A 12,703-nucleotide genomic window follows, 5' to 3' on the forward strand; every position below is an offset into this window, starting at 1 on the left:
CCCAACACAATATCAATGTGCCAAAGGTATGTTGCTGGAAATGAAGGAGGCTGGGGTGATCAGAGACAGTTGTAGCCCGTGGGCAGCCCCAATAGTCTTTGTGAAAAAGAAGGATGGTACCATGAGAATGTGTGTTGATTACAGAAAAATTAACAGCATTACACATAAGGATGCCTACCCATTACCCAGAATTGAGGAGTCATTAGCTGCACTTAAAACTGCTAACTATTTTTCCACCTTAGATCTCACTAGCGGGTATTGGCAGGTTCCCGTGGCAGAGGCAGACAAGGAGAAAACAATGTTTACCACCCCAATGGCTCTCTGTGAGTTCAACTACATTCCATTTGGGCTCTGCACCTCTCCAGGGACATTCCAACGGCTAATGGAATGCTGTCTTGGGCACAAGAACTTCGAGACATACCTTTGGCACCTTGATGATGTGATTGTTTTCTCCAAGACTTATGAAGACCATCTGAAGCACCTGGCTGAGGTGTTTGATGCATTGTCCAACTTTGGTCTGAAGGTGAAGCCTTCCAAATGTCACCTCCTGAAGCCCAAGGTTCAGTACCTCGGTCATGTAGTGAGTGCAGAAGATGTGGCACCGGATCCTGACAATGTCACAGTCATCCGGGACTGGCAGAAGCCCAGCAACCTCCATGAAGTACGTCAATTCCTAGGGCTGGTAGGCTACTACCGAAGGTTCATCAAAGGCTTCACTGAGATAGCCACTCCTATGCAAAATCTTCTGGTGGGTCAGCCCAAGAAGGCCAGAAAGCAGAGTCCTACATTCGAATGGAATGAGGAGCTGGAGAGGTCCTTCACTCGACTGAAGATGGCTCTCACAGGAGATGAAGTTCTGGCCTACCCAGATTATGACCAACCCTTTGTGTTGTATACTGATGCCAGCAATGGGGGACTTGGAGCAGTACTGTCACAGATACAGAATGGCAAAGAAAGAGTGATCTCCTACGCCAGCAGGAAGCTTCGTCCCACTGAAAGGAACCCTGACAACTACAGTTCCTTCAAGCTGGAGTTTCTCGCCATAGTCTGGGCTGTGACTGAACGATTCAAGCATTACCTAGCTTCAGCCAAGTTTACCATCTTCATGGACAACAACCCGTTGACTCACTTGGAAACTGCCAAGCTAGGTGCACTGGAGCAGCGATGGATGGCCCGGCTGTCTAACTATGAATTTACCATCAAGTACCGAGCGGGGCCCAAGAATGCCAGTGCTGATGTGCTGTCCAGAATGCCCAATCTGCCAGATGCAGGAGAAGACCCTGAGGCACTTAAAGAAATAGAGTTACCTGCCTTCCACCGGCCAATTGCGGCCCAACGTGCCCAAGGAGTGAGAAACAGACGGTCTGTCTTGAAAGAGGCCACCCTAAACCCATTGCCTCATCATGACTGGACCGAAACCCAGGATAGTGACCCCGCAGTCCACCTGGTGAAGGAGCTACTGTCCCAAGCTGACTCACGCCCAGAGTCGGATACTCCGGAAGAAACCCAACAGTTGTGGAAGGAAAGAGACCGGTTGTTCATCTATGAAGGAAAGCTGTGTCGGAGGAGTATCAATGCCCGCACTCATGAGCTGGTCTGGCAGGTGGTAGCCCAAAGAGGGAGGCATCAATGGTCTTGGAAGCATACCACAATGGAGCTGGACTGTTGTGAGTTCATTTTCCCCTTCATTACTGAGGCCCGAGGAACTCCCTCTTCTGGTAAAGAAAGGTAGTGAGCCTGATCATCAAACACCTGAGGCTGATGATGATGACTGGCTGAGTCGAGTTACTAACTGGATATAAGGCTGCCGATGCCCTTCTTCCCTGCGGGTGATTTCTCTGTGGGATCCTTGGAGACCAGTCTGAATTCCTGCTCCTCTAAAGCTAAGTTTGCTGCTCGGCCTTTTGCTTTGGTGCTTTGTCTTTGTTTTGCTTTGTTTTTCTGGATTTCTGCCATTCCCTGCTGGGGTGTGCTGAATTCATTTAGCTCTGTCTTCTGAAAATACCTGAGTGCTGATTTAGTTTTTGAAGCCTAGCTGCTTCAGGGCCTTTTTCATATCAGCTTGTTGGCTTATGTCTTTGATAGGGTTTTGGCAGATTGCAGACAGCAGCCTTCCTGTCCTTTCCTATCTAGGTAGTTTTGGGCCCCGTCTTTGCTCAGTCTATCTTTCTGTCTGTGTTAGTATTTTCATCTTGCTTCACCGTCATTATATGTTGGGGGCTGCCTATTGCTTTGGGGTCTGCTCTGGGGCAGTTTAGATTTCCCCTTTCTTTCTTTAGGCCTATGTAATTTTCCGGCTGTGATCGAGGGGTCTAGGGCATCGTAGGAACCCCCCACGGCTACTGCTAGTTGTGTTGATAGGTTCAGGGGTCTGCAATCTGATAGTTGCCAACTTCTCTGGTTTTCTGGACTTAGCTTGTATTTCTGCTTTTGCCTCCTACGGTGACTCATTCATAACAGAATCACCCGCCATACCGCAGATCCTAGGGTACTCAATAGCAGGAAAGAATTGTAAAAAAAAAAAAAAAAAAAAGTGTGTATATTTTTTCCTCTATATCTCTGAGGCCGTAGGGGGAATTTTTTTTTTCTCTCAATGGAGATAAAGCAATTGTCTGATCGTTTGGAGCAGCTCGCTGCGGAAGTGCGGGGAATTTCCGCCTACCTTGCTCATTCACATGCTGTTGAACCAAAGATTCCTACACCTGATGTATTTTTTGGGGATCGGCATAATTTTTTGAATTTCAAAAATAATTGTAAATTATTTTTTGCCTTGAAGCCTAACTCGTCAGGGAGCTCCGCGCAGCAGGTTAAAATTGTCATCTCTTTGCTGCGTGGCGATCCCCAGGATTGGGCGTTTTCTTTGAAACCAGATGATCCTATTCTGACTAATGTGAACGCATTCTTTCAAGCTTTGGGGTTGTTGTATGACGAACCTAATGCCATTGATCAGGCTGAAAAGACCCTGCTGGCATTGAGCCAGGGTCGTGATTCTGCAGAATTGTACTGTCAAAAATTCCGAAAGTGGGCAGTACTTACTACCTGGAATGATAATGCCTTGGCTGCTCTCTTTCGGAAGGGGTTGTCAGAAGCCGAAAAAGATACTATGGTGGGATTTCCTGTTCCCTCTGGTCTTGACGATTCTATGTCATTAGCCATTCAGGTTGATCGGCGTTTGTGTGAACGCAAAGCTGCACGAGAGGTGTTGCCACCTGTTGAACAAATGTCTGAACCTATGCAATGTGATAGAGTTTTTTCCAGAGAGCAGCGTCAGGAGTTCAGAAGTCGTAATAAGTTGTGTTTTTTCTGTGGAGATGCCTCGCATATTATTTCTGTCTGTCCTAAACGAGAGAAACGCTTTGCACACACGTTTTCTGTTGGGGGTGTTCAACCTAAGTTTCTTCTGGCTATTACTCTGATCTGCTCCCTGTCCACATTTTCCGCCAAGGCTTTTGTGGATTCGGGAGCAGCCCTAAACCTAATGGACTTGGATTTTGCTAAACGTTGTGGATTTCCGATGACGCCTCTGCAGACGCCTATCCCTTTGAGGGGGATTGATGCTACTCCTTTGGCTAAAAATAAACCCCAGTTTTGGACCCAGGTGGTAATGCGGGTCGCCCCAGACCATCAAGAAAATTGCAGATTTTTGGTGTTGCATAATCTGCATGATACTATTGTTCTGGGGTTTCCCTGGTTACAGATTCATAATCCAGTTTTGGATTGGAAATCTGTGTCTGTGGTGAGTTGGGGTTGTCGGTGTGCCTTTAGTGAGGCTCCGGGTTTTCCACCTCTCCTCAGTCGCATGATGTTCCTGATTATTTGGCGGACTTTTATGATGTATTTAGTGAGAATGAGTCTGCGTCTCTGCCTCCTCATAGGAGTTATGACTGTGCAATTGAACTGAGCCGGGGTGTAAATTTCCCAAGGGTCGGCTCTTCAATTTATCTGTACCCGAGCACGAGGCTATGCGATCCTATATTGAGGAGACTTTGGAGAAGGGTCATATTAGACCATCCTCGTCACCCTTAGGTGCCGTTTTTTTTTTTGTAGCCAAAAAGGATGGATCATTAAGACCTTGTATTGATTATCGTGCCCTCAACAAAATTACTGTTAAATATCAGTATCCGTTACCCCTGATTTCTGATCTATTCTCCAGAGTTAAAGGTGCTTGCTGGTTTACCAAGCTTTACCTCAGGGGGGTGTATAATCTTATTCGCATTAAGCATGGGGATGAATGGAAGACGGCGTTTAATACTCCGAAGGGACATTTTGAGTACCTGGTGATGCCTTTTGGGCTCACTAATGCCCCTTCTGTCTTCCAGTGCTTCATGATCGATATTTTCCGAGATTTTGTCGATAAATTTTTGATTATCTATCTGGATGATATTTTGATCTTCTCCAAGGATTGGGATTCTCATGTGGAACATATTCGGACTGTGTTCCGGATCTTGAGGGAGAATTCCCTGTATGTCAAAGGATCTAAATGCCTTTTTGGAGTACAGAGGATTTCTTTTTTGGGATTTATTTTGTCCACGTCAACTATTGAAATGGACCCGGCCAAGGTACAGGCCATTCACGATTGGGTTCAGCCCACTTCTTTGAAGGCCCTCCAGAAGTTTTTGGGTTATGCTAATTTTTATCGGAAATTTATAGCAAAATTTTCTAGTATTGCCAAGCCATTGACTGATTTGACTAAGAAGGGTGCTGATTAGAGTTGAGCGAAACGGGTCGAAAAATTTCAAAAGTCGCCGACTTTTGGCAAAGTCGGGTTTCATGAAACGAAACCCGACCCTAGGATGAGGTCGGCCACGAGGTCGGCGACTTACGCGCCAAAGTCGCGTTTCAAAAGTTTGTTTTGCGCTCTTTTTCAGCCAATCAGGATCCACGGACACTGTGGGCAACGTGATGACATAGGCACGGGTCACCACCATCTTTCAGAAGGGCATGCAAGTGATTGGCTTGCTTTGGTGGGCGTCACAGGGGCTATAAAAGGGCGTGCACGCCGACCGCCATCTTACTTCTGCCGATCTTAGCATAGGGAGAGGTTGCTGCTGATTCTGTAGGGAGAGTGTTAGGCAGGGAAGAAGAAAAAAAAGCTTCTGTTGCTAGCGATTGTGCCTGTACAACACACCAGTCACTGTGTGTGCAGTGCAAGGGGAGGCTATATTGTGGTGTATCAGTGGTGTTGGTTGTTGGGCTGCCTTCTAAGGCTTCCTGACAGCTGCATTGCTCCACTGCTCTGCAAACTGCTTTTTTAAACGCAATCCCAATTTTTTTTTTGTCCTGCTGAGGTACTGAGCTGCAAACTGCTTTTTTAAAAGCAATCCCAATTTTTTTTTTTTGTCCTGCTGAGGTACTGAGCGTGCATTTTTTCACACCATACAGCGGTGTACGCTCCTCACACAGTACCGTGTAACGGCTGTTATCACAGCCACAGTGAAGCTATCTGTGTCACTCTGTGAGAATAAGTCGAGGACATGTTCCGTTCTTACAGACCTGCACTCTAGGGAGATTCCTACTCTGCCCAATTCTACATACACCTTGTAGTTTGTGATACACTAGCCAATTTCTGCCTGTGACATAGCGCTGTGATATTCAGTGGGCCTCACACAATCCAAAAGTGTCCAGTGTCCACAAGTGTCTGCAGAAATTCAAAATCTCCCTTATCCTCTAGTCACTTTGGTCACAGCTGTGCCATCGAGCCTGTGACATAGCGCTCAGATATTCAGTGGGCCTCACACAATCCAAAAGTGTCCAGTGTCCACAAGTGTCTGCAGAAATTCAAAATCTCACTTATCCTCTAGTCACTTTGGTCACAGCTGTGCCATCGAGCCTGTGACATAGCGCTCAGATATTCAGTGGGCCTCACACAATCCAAAAGTGTCCAGTGTCCACTAGTGTGAGCAGAAATTCAAAATCTCACTTATCCTCTAGTCACTTTGGTCACAGCTGTGCCATCGAGCCTGTGACATAGCGCTCAGATATTCAGTGGGCCTCACACAATCCAAAAGTGTCCAGTGTCCACTAGTGTGAGCAGAAATTCAAAATCTCACTTATCCTCTAGTCACTTTGGTCACAGCTGTGCCATCGAGCCTGTGACATAGCGCTCAGATATTCAGTGGGCCTCACACAATGCAAAAGTGTCCAGTGTCCACAAGTGTCTGCAGAAATTCAAAATCTCACTTATCCTCTAGTCACTTCAGTCACAGCTGTGCCATCGAGCCTGTGACATAGCGCTCAGATATTTAGTGGGCCTCACACAATCCAAAAGTGTCCAGTGTCCTCAAGTGTCTGCAGAAATTCAAAATCTCACTTATCCTCTAGTCACTTCAGTCACAGCTGTGCCATCGAGCCTGTGACATAGCGCTCAGATATTCAGTGGGCCTCACACAATCCAAAAGTGTCCAGTGTCCACTAGTGTGAGCAGAAATTCAAAATCTCACTTATCCTCTAGTCACTTTGGTCAAAGCTGTGCCATCGAGCCTGTGACATAGCGCTCAGATATTCAGTGGGCCTCACACAATCCAAAAGTGTCCAGTGTCCACAAGTATCGGCAGAAATTCAAAATCTCACTTATCCTCTAGTCACTTTGGTCACAGCTGTGCCATCGAGCCTGTGACATAGCGCTCAGATATTCAGTGGGCCTCACACAATCCAAAAGTGTCCAGTGTCCACAAGTGTCTGCAGAAATTCAAAATCTCACTTATCCTCTAGTCACTTTGGTCACAGCTGTGCCATCGAGCCTGTGACATAGCGCTCAGATATTCAGTGGGCCTCACACAATCCAAAAGTGTCCAGTGTCCACTAGTGTGAGTAGAAATTCAAAATCTCACTTATCCTCTAGTCACTTTGGACACAGCTGTGCCATCGAGCCTGTGACATAGCGCTCAGATATTCAGTGGGCCTCACACAATCCAAAAGTGTCCAGTGTCCACAAGTGTCTGCAGAAATTCAAAATCTCACTTATCCTCTAGTCACTTTGGTCACAGCTGTGCCATCAAGCCTGTGACATAGCGCTCAGATATTCAGTGGGCCTCACACAATCCAAAAGTGTCCAGTGTCCACTAGTGTGAGCAGAAATTCAAAATCTCACTTATCCTCTAGTCACTTTGGTCACAGCTGTGCCATCGAGCCTGTGACATAGCGCTCAGATATTCAGTGGGCCTCACACAATCGAAAAGTGTCCAGTGTCCACTACTATGAGCAGAAATTCAAAATCTCTCTTATCCTCTAGTCACTTTGGTCACAGCTGTGCCATCGAGCCTGTGACATAGCGCTCAGATATTCAGTGGGCCTCACACAATCCAAAAGTGTCCAGTGTCCACAAGTGTCTGCAGAAATTCAAAATCTCACTTATCCTCTAGTCACTTTGGTCACAGCTGTGCCATCGAGCCTGTGACATAGCGCTCAGATATTCAGTGGGCCTCACACAATCCAAAAGTGTCCAGTGTCCACAAGTGTCTGCAGAAATTCAAAATCTCACTTATCATCTAGTCACTTTGGTCACAGCTGTGCCATCGAGCCTGTGACATAGCGCTCAGATATTCAGTGGGCCTCACACAATCCAAAAGTGTCCAGTGTCCACAAGTGTCTGCAGAAATTCAAAATCTCACTTATCCTCTAGTCACTTTGGTCACAGCTGTGCCATCGAGCCTGTGACATAGCGCTCAGATATTCAGTGGGCCTCACACAATCCAAAAGTGTCCAGTGTCCACAAGTGTCTGCAGAAATTCAAAATCTCACTTATCCTCTAGTCACTTTGGTCACAGCTGTGCCATCGAGCCTGTGACATAGCGCTCAGATATTCAGTGGGCCTCACACAATCCAAAAGTGTCCAGTGTCCACTAGTGTGAGCAGAAATTCAAAATCTCACTTATCCTCTAGTCACTTTGGTCACAGCTGTGCCATCGAGCCTGTGACATAGCGCTCAGATATTCAGTGGGCCTCACACAATCCAAAAGTGTCCAGTGTCCACTAGTGTGAGCAGAAATTCAAAATCTCCCCTGTCCTATAGACACCTTGTACCTTGTTTTACATTACTATATAGTTTGTTGGATTTTGTCTACATTTCTACCAAAAATGAGGAAGGCTGGTGGAAGAGGCCGTGGAATTGGGCGGGGGTTGGCAGCTGGTAATGATGGTGTTGGTGGTGGATCTGATGGTAGTGGCAAGAGCAAAATAGGACCGAATGCAGGAGGTGTTGAGCCTGCGTCATCGTCTGGCTACATAAGGCTTCGAAGGCTTAGTTTTCTAGGAGTTGGCAAACCGCTTTTAAAGCCAGAGCATCAGGAAAAAGTTTTGTCTTACATTGCTGACTCAGCCTCCAGCTCTATCGCCTCTTCTTCTTCAGTTGTAAAAAGTAAAAGCACTGTGTCGTCATTGGAGGCTCATGTTCATGAACCACACCTTTCCTTGTGTCCTTCACCCCAACCAAGATTGAAGGATGATGCAGGCCATACTACTGATTACTCCATGGAGCTGTTTTCACATACCATGCCTGGATTATCAAGTCAAATGGTGAATTACCCAGGCCAAGATGAATCTGACATGGAGTGCACTGATGCACAGCCGCTGAAGGATGATTCTGCTGGTACATTCACTCCGAGCACTACATTGTCCTCGCAGTGTACAGAGCCAGATTCTGACCCTGATGAGACTCAGGTGCCCCTTCCCGCACACTATACCACCATACACGGTGACACAGAGGAAGGTGCACATGACATTGAAGAGGAGGTGTTGGATGACCCAGTTGTTGACCCAGATTGGCATCCATTGGGGGAAGAGGGTGCTGCTTCCAATAGCTCAGATGAGGAGCATCCACAGCAGACATCGACATCCCAACAGCTGTTATCTGGCAGGCCCGGAGCACTCCAAAGACAGGTTCCAAAAATCAAAAGAGTTGCTGGACAGCTTGTCCAGAGGGTCAAAAGATCACAGCGTGCTAGGCCGCAAAATGTCTGCCAAAGTAGGAAGAGTGCAGTGTGGCACTTTTTTGAACAAAATCCTCATGATCAGGCCAAGGTTATCTGTAAGAAGTGCGCAAAGTCCTTTAGCCGAGGGAAAAATCTGAAAAATTTGAATACCAGTTGCATGCTTAGACATTTAAACACCATGCACTTGCAAGCGTGGACACAACACCAAACCTCAAGTGCCACATGTGCAACTGATCACAACGAAGGTAGTCAGCAACGCTACATTGTTTCCCCCACTGTAAGCCCACCGGTTAGCACAGCAGCAAATGTTGAGGTGTCGTTGCAAGGCCACAGCAGTCAGGGAATCCCACTGTTATATCAACGAAAGACTGATTCTAGGCCATCAGAAAGAACACCAACTCCATCACCATCATCAACCATCTCTCAGTCCGCCCTGTCCACCGCTACTTCCACCATATGCAGCTCTCAAGTCCAGCTCACCCTCCCAGACACTATGAGTAGGTCAAGAAAGTACTCAGTCTCTCAACCGCGTACACTGGGTTTGAACGCCCACATTGCCAAACTAATCTCGTTTGAGATTATGCCCTTTCGGTTGGTGGAAAGCGCAGCTTTCCGCGAACTCATGGCCTATGCAGTACCACGCTATGACCTACCCAGTCGCCACTTCTTCTCTCGCAAAGCCATCCCAGCCCTCCACCATCATGTGAAAGACCGCATTGTCCATGCACTCAAGCAGTCAGTGAGTGGAAAGGTGCACCTCACAACTGATGCATGGTCCAGTAGGCATGGCCAGGGCCGTTACGTGTCCATCACTGCGCACTGGGTTAATGTGGTGGATGCAGGGTCCACAGGGGACAGCGGTGGTGGGACAGTGCTGCCTAGCCCACGGTATAGGAAACAGTTGGCTGTAGGCGTTCGACCCTCCTCCTCCTCCTCCTCCTCCAGAAGCGAAAGCTCGTCCACAGAGCGCAGTCGTACGAGCACTCCATCTGCAGCTGCCACTGTTGCACATGAGGTGTCCCCCTATCGAGCAGCTAGTGGAAAGCGTCAGCAGGCTGTGTTGCAGATGATGTGTTTGGGCGACAGACACACCGCCGAGGTGCTGGCCGAGTACTTGAAGCGACAAACTGAGTCATGGCTGGGCAGTGTACATCTTGAGGCAGGCAAGGTAGTTAGTGATAACGGCCGTAATTTTGTGGCAGCCATAGCCCTTTCAAAACTCAGCCACATACCTTGCTTGGCTCACACCTTGAACCTGGTGGAGCAGTGCTTCCTCAAAAATTATCCGGAGTTAACAGCCCTGCTCCAGAAGGTGCGAAGACTGTGCGCGCACATCCGCCGGTCGCCTGTACACTCCGTTCGTATGCCGAAGCTGCAGCGATTGCTCCACCTTCCCAACCACCGCCTCATTATCGACATTGCAACAAGGTGGAACTCCACCCTGCACATGGTGGAGCGGCTGTGCGAGCAGAGGCAGGCCATAATGCATTTGTGGGAGGATACACGGCCAGGCACTTTGAGAGCAGACATGGAGTTGACAGGTGTGCAGTGGTCGAAGCTGAAAGACATCTGTAAAGTCCTTCAGTGTTTTGAGGAATGCACACGGCTGGTAAGCACAGACGACGCCATCCTAAGCATGAGCATCCCACTTATGCGTCTGCTCATGCAAACTTTGACGCACCATAAGGAGCAGGCTTCTGCAGCCAATGTTGATGAGGAGGAAGAGGAGGAGGGAATCCTTGATGACATTCAGCCATTGTCTGCTCAGGGACCTCTCCTGGACGAGGTGGAGGAAGAAGAGGAGGAGGAGGAGGAGGATGATGGGGATGATTACTTAGGGGAGGAGGATGCATCTCGAGGGGCAAGTGAAAATGTTGGCGTGGCAAGGTCTGGTACAGGGTTTGTGCGTGACTGGAGGGATGTGGATTTGCCAGAAAGTGCTCCTCCAACCAGCACTCGCAGTGCATCATTGACACCGGGAACATTGGCCCACATGTCAGATTATGCCTTGCAGATCCTAAAAAGGGACCCCCGCATTGCCAAAATGATGAACGATGACGACTACTGGTTGGCCAGCATCCTGGATCCACGCTATAAAGGCAAATTTCAAAACATCATGCCACAGGAGAACCTTGACCTAATATTGGCTAATAAACAAGCAACTCTGGTAAATCGGTTGCTTGAGGCATTCCCAGCACACAGCAGCGGTGATGGTTCTCACACGAGCCGTACGGGCCGGGGTCAGCTTGGCAGAAGTGTTCGTGGTGCACACAGCAGAAGTGGCGTTGGAGACAGGGGTTTCATGACAATGTTGTGGACTGATTTTTCAAGTACCGCTCACACAACTGGTAATACTGCATCGATGGAAAGTGACAGGAGACAGCAGTTGTCAACTATGGTTACAAACTACTTTTCCTCCCATATCGATGTTCTCCCACACAGGTCATTCCCCTTTGACTATTGGGCCGCTAAACTGGACACCTGGCCTGAATTGGCACAATATGCCTTACAGGAGCTCGCTTGCCCAGCTGCAAGTGTGCTATCGGAAAGAGTCTTCAGTGCAGCTGGATCAATCCTGACAGAAAAAAGGACCCGTCTGTCAACCCAAAATGTGGATGATCTAACCTTCATTAAAATGAACCATGCATGGGTTTCCAAGGATTTTGTCCCACCTTCCCCTGATGACACATAGGGTGACAGAAAAATGGCTTGCTTTGGTCCACCTCTTCCTGGGACTTGACCTATTTCGCCTTTTGCATCAGCTGAATGTCCAACATCAACATATGCCACTTTCTAAAACTCCCTAACTGTGCTGCCTCCCCCCCCCATGGCCGGGGTCACCACCTAGCGCACGACACTGTGCGAGTGCCGTTGCCCTGGACAGGTGGGTAGGCCGACTCTTGGGCGCGGGCACTGGTGCAGGGTCCCTCATAGTGCAATCAAGTGTCTCTGACGGTGGTGGTGCACACCCGCCGTCAGACACACCGCCGTACTATGAGGGGCCCAGTGCCAGTACCGACGCCCATGAGTGGGCCCCCCTTACTTGGGCAGGGCCCCAGCATTTGCAATCTTTACCTCTCCCTGCTCCTCCGCTGTGTAGTCTGGGCCGTCAAATCCATACTGTGCCTGACACCGTCTGAGCCTGCCTCCTGATGTATAGACATATATTTTGAATGTGTGAGCTATCCATACATGTTATCCGGGGATACGGTACCCTTTCTCACCTTTGTGCAATCACGTGCAATCCATACTGGGCCTAACACCGTCTGAGCCTGCCTCCTGATGTATAGACATATATTTTGAATGTGTACGCTATCCATACATGTTATCCGGGGATACGGTACCCTTTCTCACCTTTGTGCAATCACGTGCAATCCATACTGGGCCTAACACCGTCTGAGCCTGCCTCCTGATGTATAGACATATATTTTGAATGTGTACGCTATCCATACATGTTATCGGGGGATACGGTACCCTTTCTCACCTTTGTGCAATCACGTGCAATCCATACTGGGCCTAACACCGTCTGAGCCTGCCTCCTGATGTATAGACATATATTTTGAATGTGTACGCTATCCATACATGTTATCGGGGGATACGGTACCCTTTCTCACCTTTGGCAATCACGTGCAATCCATACTGGGCCTAACACCGTCTGAGCCTGCCTCCTGATGTATAGACATATATTTTGAATGTGTACGCTATCCATACATGTTATCGGGGGATACGGTACCCTTTCTCACCTTTGTGCAATCACGTGCAAGCCATACTGG

This window comes from Dendrobates tinctorius, unplaced genomic scaffold (assembly GCF_039654945.1).
Source record: "Dendrobates tinctorius isolate UK_male_01 unplaced genomic scaffold, ASM3965494v1 ptg000521l, whole genome shotgun sequence".
Classification (NCBI taxonomy): domain Eukaryota; kingdom Metazoa; phylum Chordata; class Amphibia; order Anura; family Dendrobatidae; genus Dendrobates; species Dendrobates tinctorius.